The 13,677-nt window shown below is 40.9% G+C and overlaps 1 protein-coding gene across 1 annotated transcript in view; it reads left to right on the top strand.

Moving 5' to 3' along the window:
* Positions 1-13,677, top strand: part of PDE4A (phosphodiesterase 4A) — a 369,944-nt gene that overhangs the window by 75,881 nt on the left and 280,386 nt on the right. The gene's annotated exons all lie outside the window — the stretch shown is intronic.

Here is a 13,677-nt window from a genome sequence, read left to right as displayed (position 1 = left end):
GGGAAGTGCAGTTACCATCTTCTCAAGGGGGCTAGATATTAGTCGGATAGTTTGGGGTAGTGCATTCTAGAACACTGGCGCAGCACGAGAGAAGTCTTGGAGACGGAGGTGCGAGGTTCCGATTTATGGAGGATGTTATTTTTGGATCCGTTGCAGAATGGAGGGCATGGGTAAGGTGATAAACAGAAATGAGGGATGAGATATAGTGTGGAACAGAACTGTTGAGATCTTTATGGGTGAGAGAGTGGGTGAATTTGTATTGAATCCTAGAGGATGGGTAACCAGTGCAATGACTGGCACAGGGTAGAGGCGTCAATGAAGTGGTCTGATAGAAATATGACCTTGGCTGCCGCATTCGGCAAGGATAGGAGAGCAGAAAATTTGGTTAGAGGGGAGACTGATCGGTAGAGAGCTGCTTTAGTCCAGACGAGAATGAATAAAAGCGACAGTAAAAGTTTTTGCAGTTTCAAAGGTGAGAAAATGTCGGATTCTGGAGATGTTCTTAAGGTGAAGGTGAGACGAGCAAGGGAGTGATTGGATATAGGGAATAAAGGAAAATTTCTGTGTCAAATATGACCCCAAGACAGCGAGCGTGCTTCTTGGGAGTTATGGTCACACCATCCAAGGAAATTGCAAAGTCTGGTATAGGTAGGTTAGTAAAGGGAGGAAATGAGGTCTGTTTTGGAGAGATTCAGTTTCAGATAGAGGGAGGACATAATGTTAGACAAAGAGGACAGACAATCATTGGGATTTTGTATTAAAGTGGGGGTGATGTAAGGTGAAGAGGTGTATAATTTGGTGCCATCCGCCTAGAGATGATGATGCTGGAAACCAAATCTGTTAATGGTGTATCCAATAAAGGGTAGTGTATGAGAAGAGGAGGGGCCCTAGGACTGAGTGAGGAACCCCAATAGTAAGGGGAATATTTAGAGTTCCTGGAGTTTAGAGATAGAAGGAAGATTAGAGACCGGTGTCACGATCCCACCGCTATGTCACGGATGGAGGGATGCGACGCAGTGCCAACACACGGCTATCACAGGTACAAGGGGGGCTTATCTTAGTTATCCCACCGCTGGCACCATGTGATAAAAAAGAGCAAGCTAGTCTTGCCTTAGCAATTTATCATAGGGGGGTTATTTTAGTTGTCCCGCCACTGCCCACAATACTTCACGAAACTTTTCAGTTCCACTTTGGAACTCGCAGCTCTCCGGCGCCCCCTTACCCTCAGGTCAGTCAGGCAACTACACCTGGGATAATTGGTCGCCGGCCGGCTGCTTCAATGAGGACTGGCCACCCGGCACGCTGCAGTGAGGGAATTATAAAATGCTCTTGCCGCAGTCACCCAATTAGTTTATAAACTCCCTTCCGTCACTCGCAGCAGTGCCCAGGGCCCAGATCACACTTTTCTGCCACCAGCTCCAGAGTTTCTCTGATTAAGTTATAAACTTAATAGAGGGGTTCGAAGCCAACCCAATTCAGTAGCAATTATCTTAAAGGCATGTGTTCGTTTTTAGAGCATGAAGACAGACGAATAAGTTTTATAATTTATTCCCAAAAAGGCGGGCAGTGATTACACAGATAAAAGATGTTACAAAGTTGAGACATTAGATATGTGCAATGCAAATATAAAATAAAAGGGATTAACATAGAGATTCAACACTTACAGTTGCTTAGATGGTCTTTAGGCTAACCATGTGGGGAAGCGGGGCCACACGTCGCCCTGCATCTGGGGTCCTTTTGGCATCAAACCTCCAGCTTGAATGACTGATTTTTGGGAGGGAATACCTTATAGCTTTGGGTTTGTGACATCATAAAAGGGGCCGTCTGGTATGTTCCTCCCCCTGCTCTAGGAGTTACAATTCTGACTACAAATATTATAATGACTATATCTCGCAGAGGGTACCTTGTATAAACATGCACATGGTATCATTCTCTTTAGCCTGTCGCAGACAATAGTTAAAGACCAAACATGCAGTAATTATGTCACACCGTTTAGGAGAAAGCCAGTTCTCAGTTTCTGTGGGTGCTGGAACCGTGAAAATTATGGGCCAGAACGCTGGGTTGATGCATTTTGCAGAAATGTAATTTTCATGTCTCTGCTGCGTATGGTTTTCGAGATTCAGCCTCTTGAATATTACCCATACTTATATCCAGCCGCATGGTGCTTCCAAAAAAAGAAATCCTTTCCTGGCTAAGGGGGGAAGGGGAAAGAATCCTCACTGGGATCTAAGATTTCACAGAGCTGTGGGTGAGGAAGGGGGGTTTGCAGCTATGTGACAGGCAAAGTCTCAGAGAATGGAAGATTCTGGAAGTTTCCAGAAGTCATAACTTATCACAACTGGTCTGTAGTTAGCATCACAGTTCTGGTCCAGAGATGGCTTTTTAAGAAAAGGGGTTATGATAGAAAAGTTTGATTGAAGAGGAAAAGAGAGAGGCTAAATATTTGTTAGGCGTTAGTGACAGATGGGGAGAGACACTGAAGGAGATGTGAGGGAATAGGGTCACTGTTGCAGATTGTTGGGCAAGAAGAAGAGAGGAGTCTGGCCACTTCTTCCTCTGTGACGGGCTCAAAATTGGACGTGAACTTGAAATGTGGGAGGCAAGGGGAATGCAGGCTCTGAGGAGATTGTGCAAAAATGTCCTGACATATGTGATTGTTTTTTTTTGTAGGAAATAATTGGCCAGATCATCAGCACTGAGGTTGGTGACTGCGGTACTTTAGGGCTCAGGAGGGAGTGAAAGGTTTCAAAGACTCATTTTGGATTGTTTGCTAAAGGTGTGATGAGTGGTAAAATAGACTTGTTTAGCCAGATGGAGATCAGAGTTGTAAGTTTTGTGCATGAACTTATAGTGGATGCAGTCTTCTGCTGAAAGTGATTTTCTCCATAGACGCTCGGCACACCTTGAGCAGCACTGGAGAAAATGTGTTTTTTGTAGCGTGGGCCAGAGTTGCCGCTGTCTATCGGGTCGTTCTGCACTTAGGGCGCTCTGCAATGTATTGTGATAGTTTGACAAAGCCGAGTCTGGACAGGAGAGGAAGGAGATGGGAGCTAACGATAACTGTACATTGTTTATAAGCTGCTGGCTATTAATGGTACGTAGATTTCTCAATATGTGGAAGTGGGGGATGTCATGTAACCTATTTGTACGCAAATTTAAGGAAATTGTCAGGAATTTAAGGCATTTATCCACCTAAAATTTTATTTTTAGGGAAACACTAAGCTGCTTTTTCGTTTGACTGTCAATCTGCCAGTGCCAAAACTACTAGTCTTTTCACTAGGGTTGTTGTTGTAACAACCAATCTGCGTTTTGGAAAGACAGTCTGGCTTGTTACATGATTTAGTCTCCACTAACCTTCGTGTTGGAACCGCTGTTACAGATTCCACCAAAAAAAACCTAAACACTGTGATAGGAACCCAACAGACTTCATTATAGCCAATGTAGTCCTCCGGTGTTCGTGATGTAAGAGATCCAGCAGAACATCAGTTCTCCTTTTCCTGTTAATTTTGAACGTCAAATTGGGGGCCAGGCAGAAAGGTAACGGCAGGCTCTTGCTCTGGTGGACTTAGCCCATGGATGTTCTCCATGAATAGCCATTTATTTGCTTTGGTGCTGATATTAATTTTAAGAGAACAGTGGCTCAACATGGGTTATAGAAGCTGGATCCAAAGTAGTCCACTACAAGACCTGCGTATTCTTTCTGAGCAGGGGCGGGCTGGGCCGGGTGGCAGAGAGGAATTTGCCCCCCGCCTACTTACCAGTGTTAGTACTTGAAGCCTACCAACATCAGGGGACCTAAATTGTGGTAGGCGGTAGGACATCCCCGTTTAACAGCTTCAACACTTTCCAGGGGCTTGTCACACAGCACTTCTTAGAGTAAGCTAGTCTGTTTCTTCAGGTAGCCATGTGACTTGGCACTGTGACCAGAAGAGTTGGCCTTGCTTTCATGCTTCTCTCTATCCATTTCATTTTTTTTTTAAATCAGATTTTTGTATAATTAATCTCAGATAAGGTACGAGTTATTTATGAGTCAATGACCCAACGTTCTCGTTGAATGCACAGCAGCGGCGTGCGTAGACTAGTTTTACTCTAGTGACGCCAGGGCCATGTTTTACTAGGGAATTTGTAAAGCCATGCCAGAATACGGGACATTACTTGTTTGTTCTAACCTTTTGCCAACATTTTGGTTTAGAAGCCTTTGAACTTATCATCTTTTCATAAAGAATTGTATTTGGTTTTACTTGGAAAAAATATTTCATAACACATGAAATTGTTTCACATAATTTTCACATCCTGATGCCTAAACAGGATTGGCAAGAAGCAGAGCTGTGTAGTGATGATGGTTGTCCAGATCAACGCGGTTCACCAACCATTCCGCTCTGACTGACACCCACTGGACCTTCTCCTGTTGATTGCAAGTTCAGATATGAAGCAACCCTCTTGTTCCATCGACTAAATGAATGCCCTTTTCTAGTGCTCATGCGTTGCTTTGAAGAAGGCTTAGCTGAGCACTTTGCATTTTGACTCTAGGCGCAGCTCTCCTCGGACTTATAGATATTTTATATCCACCTCACCTCTACACTGCTTTCTCCACTCCACATTGAAGGGCTGAGCATAGACAATCAAAATCGAAGGGATACCAGCTCAACAAAGCGTTTTTTTCCTTTTGTTGTAATAATTGGAGGTTTCAACACCTGGATCCCCAACAATCACAACTTTTGATAGATCACTTTAAGGTTCATGAGGGGCATCAGGAGAGTTTGTCCTACTCCTATTTGAGGAATCCATGTTTCAGATCTATAGGTCGACTTTGTCTCCTTGATGAAACCTTCATGACTTGGCATGTAAAGGTGCAGAAGTCATCCAAACACCCTTTCTGAAGAAAAAGGAGTAACTGTTCCGTTACTCTTGTGGACAAGTGGGCTTGTAATAGCAGAGTAGTAGTCTGAGTTTAGACTTTTTATTTCTACTGGATCAGTTGTACACCCTCAGCGATAGACTGTTGGCGATGTGCTGGATGGTGTGCTACCTGATAAACCGAGAAGAACCGGCTCCATCTCTATCTTTGGACTTAATTATTCCTATTGCTGGGTCCTTGACGTAGAAGGACCGGATGCTATGCCAGCTTGAAGAGATCCAGACGTCACCAGTCGAAGAATGTATTAAATATTAGTTAAAATATTGCCATGCTGCTTTTATGTCTTGCAGATCTGTGATTGCCGAGGACGATAATCTTTAAAGAGGGGTGGTATGTTAAGGTGAAGTCTTCCAAACACCTTTCTGAAGGCTTATCTAATGTTATTGTATGTATTTGCTGTTATATGTGACGTGGTTGTGTGATTTTTAGAGCCATTAGTCTGCAAGCAACTGGTTGGCCTAGGACCGGGTTAACAGTTGGTGTCAGCCCAGGTGAGGAGGAGTTACATGGGCACTATGTACAGTTAGTTAGTTTCTGTTAGTCAGTTATGAGAGTTGGTGAAGTAGCAAAAAGCATTTGACTTTTACAGGCCACAAGTGAAAGGGTGCTGCGGTAAAGAATCGAAGGGTTAAAGTAGAGAGAACGAGAAGGAAGTCACAGCGACACACATTGACCTGTGTAACTGGTATCATTAACACCCCTGGAAGAAGCTGGTGGCGAAACGCGCGTCGGGGTGAGGGGACACCGAGCATACTTTCTTGGCCACCTGTTAACTGGTAATATACCTTATTTCTCCTTGTCTAGTATTTATTGGATAGCTTTGTCACAGCTAATATAGCAAATATACTATTGATTATACTATTGATCTAGCTAGCATTTGCAAATTGTAAGGGGTTATACTTCATTGATTGCCAGATCACTTACATGGTCTCAGGTGGTGCTATGTTGGTGAGGTTTTACTATTATTGAGCATTACATTTCAGAGCATATTTATCTTCCTACTTCATAGAGGAAGTTATCATACATGTATTTACCCCCTGTGTTATTTTGTGTATTTTGACTTTCCGCACTTAAGCTTGGTGTCCCTTTACGGCATTTTGCTTTTTTTAGGTTTTGTTTTTTTAAAATTATATATTGAATAAAAATTTATTTTAATTCTACCTGCTTGGGATCTCTTCCTAATCCCCCTGCATGTACCATATATGTGGGTTTTTGTTTTATCTGTGTAACTAGTTTACAAGGGGATTCTTCAATGACAGCGAGTACCTGCAGTGGCATTAAATAGAGCTGACGGAGGCGAGATTCCCATAGACCTTTAGTGTGGAGTGGGCTCCTGATAATGTGTCAAACCAGTCGTGGAGGACTAAGTTGACTTTTGATCTGACCAGGAAGGCTCACGGGGTACTGCGCTGTAGTGAGGCATACTGAGTGGGTGCAGAAAAGATATTGGTGAATGTTATCAAGAAATTCAGTAAAGATGTTTTTACATAATTGTTTTTGGTCTCCTTGATTCATCTCGTGAACGCAAAGTCCCCGTTACATCCTAACACTTGTGGCCTGGGAAGGGGGTAAGCAACAAATCCTCATGAAGAGAGAATCTATATTATTTCGATGATCACACGACTCTATCATGAAGATGACTGGTTAGCTGGACAGAGATCACCCATGAGACAATATCTGTAATAGATGGGGTCATCAATGTCATCTATGACTCATCCAGACCTAAAAATGGATCATTGAGCCGCAGTCGTCCAGAGAAAGTATGATTTTCTGTGTGAAATAATAGGATTTTATGCTCTGCGTCTGTTTGAAGATCCTTCTCATATGGGGGATTATCCGAGACAATGCTCTTGATTGTCTTCTTGAAGACTCTCTAACCTAATTTTGTCTGTGCCCTCTTAATGCTTGTCTACTGATTTTTCTTCTTTTACTGTTTGTATCTTACCCTTATTCTCTCCAATAACCCCGTGACCTCTTCACAAAATCTGATTCCTTTTTAAGTGGATCGTACGTGGCCCAAAATTTTGGTGGATTCTTACAATTGGGCGAGAAGAGGCTTTGTGGAAGGAGAAGTTATCAGGCGTAAAGTGTAACCTGAAGAACTCTAGTCTCTGCAGCTTTCAATAATGGTCTACAAGTATGGACCATATGCCTTAATTTTTTAAACTGAATGTTTAGCATAGGGCCACAATCCACATATTTACATTGGTAGTCTACTAAAAGCACGATCTCAACTGGTTCAACCGACACTCTGTATGGGGGCACCGGCCAAAAGATTGTCGGGGAGAGGTCGATCAGCCATGTCTCATTTCCAACTGCTGATTGCTTTGTTCTCCCAAAGATAAGCTGCCGACAGGTGTCTGACGTCTTTCTCATGTAGAACACAAACACACTACCAAAAGAAAGTGTATGGGAAAGCTGGGCGAAATGGAGCATTCGTTTTTGTACGCTAACTTGGCACTCTCCACAAGAAGAAACTATTACGCTTAGGCCTTCTGGTACCATAGTTTTAAATAAGGGACATCTTCAGTAAGACAATTTTTTATTCCATTGCCCAAAGTCCCAAAATGTGGAAGGGTTTGCAGAAGGTACCAGATTTTTTTATACTTGGGTGAATCTTCCAGTTTTGCTAGGTGTATTCCATTTTTTATTTTTCTCTCATTTGGAAATAGGCAAATATCCTAAAGCTACAGAGGGTGCTCAGTGGGATTATTTTATGGTGGGACTATTACTTATTTCTAGGACTTTTACCAATGGTATGGGTAGAGTACAGTGCGGTGCAGATCTTGCAATGTATATTTTGTAATGGAGTTTGCTCCTTTTTTAAGTTTTTCCACTTGTCCAATTAAATTTTTGTTCTTTATGCAAATTTCTCCCCAGTGTTGTAAATTCCTCTCTCCGTACCCATCCCTGGTTCTTTGTGTCCTCTTCGCTCCACACGTGCCCTCATTACATTGTGCTGGTGGTAATTCTCCCTCTTATTTGATCTAGAAAAATCTGTGCACTTAACAGGAGGGAGCAGAGTTCAGTCCCATAAAGAGGTGTCTGATCCTTCGCCAGCTTTATATTTAAGGTCAAATTTTGATTGCCAAGATATGAAACAGCCCCGGGGTGTTCTGCTCACTGTGGTGTGTACAAGGTAAAGAAACCTCTCTGGGCTGCAGGTAACATACTAAATGTGCATACTGTTATACTTCTACATGGACTCCAGGCTCCTCGAGATTGGATCTAAGTCAGGCATGCAGAAATTTTGAGACCTAAATTCAAGGCAAATGCAAAAAGATGTATTGACTGTTTATTTCTATGTATTCTAGTGTTTTTAGTAGGAGACTGTATAATAGTTTTATAGTAGTTATATTCTTGTACATAGGGAGCAGTATTATACTAGTTATATTCTTGTACATAGGGGGCAGTATTACAGTATTTATATTCTTGTACATAGGGAGCAGTATTATAGTAGTTACATTCTTGTACATAGGGAGCAGTATTATAGTAGTTACATTCTTGTACATAGGGGGCAGTATTATAGTAGTTATATTCTTGTACATAGGGAGCAGTATTATAGTAGTTATATTCTTGTACATAGGAGCAGTATTATAGTAATATTCTTGTACATAGGAGCAGTATTATAGTAGTTATATTCTTGTACATAGGGAGCAGTATTATAGTAGTTATATTCTTGTACATAGGGGGCAGTATTATAGTATTTATATTCTTGTACATAGGGAGCAGTATTATAGTAGTTACATTCTTGTACATAGGGAGCAGTATTATAGTAGTTACATTCTTGTACATAGGGGGCAGTATTATAGTAGTTATATTCTTGTACATAGGGAGCAGTATTATAGTAGTTATATTCTTGTACATAGGGGGCAGTATTATAGTATTTATATTCTTGTACATAGGGAGCAGTATTATAGTAGTTATATTCTTGTACATAGGGAGCAGTATTATAGTAGTTATATTCCTGTACATAGGAGCAGTATTATAGTAGTTATATTCTTATACATAGGGACAGTATTATAGTAGTTATATTCTTATACATAGGGACAGTATTATAGTAGTTATATTCTTGTACATAGGGAGCAGTATTATAGTAGTTATATTCTTGTACATAAGGGCAGTATTATAGTTTTTATATTCTTGTACATAGGGAGCAGTATTATAGTAGTTATTGTTGTGAGTTCATTTTCCCCTTCACCGTCGATGTCTGATGAACTCCCTCTTCTGGTGAAGGAAGGTAGTGAGGCTGATTACCAAACACCTGATCTGGTAGAAGATGACTGGGTAACAGGAAATTCTGACTGGATATAAGGCATCCGACGCCCTTCTGAGTCGCTGGTGATTTCTCTGCTGGATTCTTGGAGACCAGTCTGATTCCTTCTTCCCAAAGATAAGTTTTTGCTCTGCTATTGAACTTATTAGTTTTGTTTACCTTGTTTTTTGGAGTTCAGCCATCCCTGGTCGGGGGTGTGCTGAGTTCCATTTTTGTCTCTGATCAGTTTCTCTTTGCTCTGTCTTCAGAATTTACCTGAGTGCTGATATAGTCTTTTTGAAGTCCTAGCGACTTCAGGGCCTGTTTTTCCTATCAGACGGTTGGGACATTTTTTGGTAGGGTTTTTTACGGATTGCAGACAGCAGCTTTTCTATCCTGTCCTTTTTAGTTAGCTTGGGCCCCATCGTTTGCTCAAGCTATCTTTCTATCTGTGTTTAGTGTTTTCATCTTGCTTCACCGTCATTATATGTTGGGGGCTGCCTATTGCTTTGGGGTCTGCTCTGGGGCAGTTTAGATTTCCCCTTTCTTTCTTTAGGCCTATTTAGTTCGCCGGCTGTGATCGAGGGGTCTAGGGCATCGTAGGAACCCCCCACGGCTACTGTTAGTTGTTGTGGATAGGATCAGGGGTCTGCAATCCGATAGCTACCAACCTCTCCGGTTTTCTGGACTTAGCTTGTATTTTTGTTTTTTCCTCCATCGGTGACTCATTCATAACAAGTTATATTCTTGTACATAGGAGCAGTATTATAGTAGTTATATTCTTGTACATAGGGGCAGTATTATAGTATTTATATTCTTGTACATAGGGAGCAGTATTATAGTAGTTATATTCTTGTATATAGGGGCAGTATTATAGTGGTTATATTCTTGTACATAGGGGGCAGTATTATAGTGGTTATATTCTAGTACATAGGGGGCAGTATTATAGTAGTTATATTCTTGTACATAGGGGGCAGTATTATAGTGGTTATATTCTTGTACATAGGGGGCAGTATTATAGCGGTTATATTCTTGTACATAGGGGCAGTATTATAGTAGTTATATTCTTGTACATAGGGGCAGTATTATAGTAGTTATATTCTTGTACATAGGGGCAGTATTATCTATCGGCCACGCCCTCTCCACGTAGCTACCAATCACTAAGCATTCTTTAAGTTCACCAGAGCTGTTTAAAAGAAGCTGAGCTGTGATTGGTTGCTATGAGCAACAGTTTTTCTTGTAGACAGTTGTGGTAACTGAGGCCTACTATTCTTATCATTTCTATGGTGTTATCGTCCTTCTGTAAAGCTGGAAATAACACAATTTATTACCGAGCCGACACAGACCACCCTCTGACACTGCAGGGAGAGCCCAGTAACACACAGGATAGGGATAGATACACAGCTCAGCAACAGGATTTGCCAAAGGAGATGACATTTTCATTCCAAGAATTCCACTCATTCCATCTCATTTGCCTTTTGATTTTAAACGCCTCCAGTTTCCACTTCGACTGCATTTGCAATGTCCATTAACAATGCTCAGGGACAGTCCTTGAAAGTAGTAGGGATCAATTTGCAATCTCCATGCTTTTCTCATGGTCAACTTTACGTGGTCTGTTCAAGAGTTGGAACTGCCAAGAATCTGTTCATCTTTGCACCAAAAGGCAAAACCCAAAATGTTTATCAAATGGCTCTTGAATGAGTTGAAAATAAAATACTATCAATACTTGGGTAATCGTTTAGTTAATTTGTGTCACAAATCTGTAGTGTTGAATATATGATGTGAAATGTTTTTATGTGCAATATAATCATTATAATTTGTTATAACTAACCACAGTTAGCTACTGTGCCCAGGCAACGCCGGGCTCTTCAGCTAGTACTACATATTTCCCACAACCTTTTTCACTGTAGAATATATTTCCCCCGTTGATATCTGTTATGGCTGCCATATCTCTTTAAAATGTTAACTTATCTGGATGCAGTTTCTTCTCCACGCTGTTCCTCACTCCTTCTGATGAAGAAGCTGAGATCTGCCTGGAGCACACTCCACATTATAAGGTCAAGTGTTTCTGAAAATATTACTTTGACATGAAACGCTGTAAACTCCAGGTCATTGTGATTGACTTTCACGTGACTCAATTAGTCATGCTTCTACTCTTGATATTTCCTGTTTATTGGGATTAATGACTGGTGTTGAAGAATCAATCGTCTGATAGAAAATGTAGTCTTATGTGCTTCCCCTAGACAGCACTGTACATGATTATCAGCAAATAATTTTTTAATGAAAATTCTCCTTTGTGACATTCCGTATTAGACAGTGGCTGCTCAATTTTGCTTTTCATCCATATTTAATGTTTCTGTTCGCTGTGGTGTACCTATTCTGAGTGGTATTGAGTTAGCACAGGGGCTCAGTGGTTTGCATCGTTGCTTTGCAGCACTGGCGTCCTGGATTAAAATCCCACCAAGGACAACACCTGCAAGGAATATTGCATGGGTTTCCTCCAGGTAGTTTCCAGTCTTGTACTTAGTAGCAGTATTATAGAATTTATATTCTCGTACATAGGGGGCAGTATTATAGTACCGTATATACTCGAGTATAAGACGACCCAAGTATAAGTCGAGACCCCTAATTTTGCCACAAAAAACTGGGATAACCTATTGACTTGAGTATAAGCTGAGGGTGGGAAATGCAGCAGCTACTGGTAAGTTTCAAAAATCAAAATAGATACCAATAAAAGTAAAATTAATTGAAACATCAGTAGGTTAAATGTTTTTGAATATCAAATATTCCATATAATGCTCCATACAGTTCATGATGGGCCCATAAAATGCTCCATACAAAATACACCCCGTATAATGCTGCACAAAGATTAATAACATTCTCCATATTAATATATTCCCCATAGAATAATGCTGCTGCTGCGATTAAAAAAAAAAAAAATGCTGCCTGCTGCTCCTCAGCGTCGCCGGCTCTCTGCAGTGACTGTTCAGGCAGAGGGCGCGCACTAAACACGTCATGGCGCCCTTTGACCTGAACGTCTCAGCTAGAGGACCCGGGAGATACAGCGCGGCGGTGGAATGGGGAAAGGTGAATATGGCATGGCTCACCCTCCCCCAGTGCTACTCACCCTCCTGGCGTCTGGGAGTGGAGATGCATCCATATTCATTACTTAACGAGCGGTGTCACATGACCGCACAGGAAGAGAGAAGCAGACGCTGGGACTGAGATGTAGCAGAACCTGATATGCAGACACCAGGAGGGTGAGTATGATGTCTTCTGCTCCCCCTCCCCCCGCCGGCTTTCTGGCATGTGACTGGTGTATAAGCTGAGAGGGGCATTTTGTGCACAAAAAATGTGCTGAAAAGCTAGGCTTATACACAAGTATATACAGTAGTTATATTATTGTACATGGGGGAGCAGTATTATAGTAGTTATATTCTTGTACATAGGGGGGCAGTATTATAGTGGTTATATTCTTGTATATAGGGGCAGTATTATAGTAGTTATATTCTTGTACATAGGGGGCAGTATTATAGTGGTTATATTCTTGTACATAGGGGCAGTATTATAGTAGTTATATTCTTGTACATAGGGGCAGTATTATAGTAATTATGTTCTTGTACATAGGGGGCAGTATTATAGTAGTTCTTGTACATAGGGGGCAGTATTATAGTAGATGTATTCTTGTACATAGGGGGCAGTATTATAGTAGTTATATTCTTGTACATAGGGGGCAGTATTATAGTAGTTATATTCTTGTACATAGGGGGCAGTATTATAGTAGTTATATTCTTGTACATAGGGGGCAGTATTATAGTAGTTATATTCTTGTACATAGGGGCAGTATTATAGTAGTTATATTCTTGTACATAGGGGCAGTATTATAGTAGTTATATTCTTGTACATAGGGGGCAGTATTATAGTAGATATATTCTTGTACATAGGGGGCAGTATTATAGTAGTTATATTCTTGCACATAGGGGGCAGTATTATAGTAGTTATATTCTTGTACATAGGAGCAGTATTATAGTAGTTATAGTATTGTACATAGGGGGCAGTATTATAGTAGTTATATTCTTGTACATAGGAGCAGTATTATAGTAGTTATATTCTTGTACATAGGGGCAGTATTATAGTAGTTATATTCTTGTACATAGGGGGCAGTATTATAGTGGTTATATTCTTGTACATAGGGGCAGTATTATAGTAGTTATATTCTTGTACATAGGGGCAGTATTATAGTAATTATGTTCTTGTACATAGGGGGCAGTATTATAGTAGTTCTTGTACATAGGGGGCAGTATTATAGTAGATGAGTTCTTGTACATAGGGGGCAGTATTATAGTAGATGTATTCTTGTACATAGGGGGCAGTATTATAGTAGTTATATTCTTGTACATAGGGGGCAGTATTATAGTAGTTATATTCTTGTACATAGGGGGCAGTATTATAGTAGTTATATTCTTGTACATAGGGGGCAGTATTATAGTAGTTATATTCTTGT

Source organism: Dendrobates tinctorius, unplaced genomic scaffold, assembly GCF_039654945.1.
Source record: "Dendrobates tinctorius isolate UK_male_01 unplaced genomic scaffold, ASM3965494v1 ptg000099l, whole genome shotgun sequence".
NCBI lineage: Eukaryota > Metazoa > Chordata > Amphibia > Anura > Dendrobatidae > Dendrobates > Dendrobates tinctorius.
Note: the sequence above shows the minus strand (reverse complement) of the source record. Positions and strands in the feature narration are given on the sequence as shown.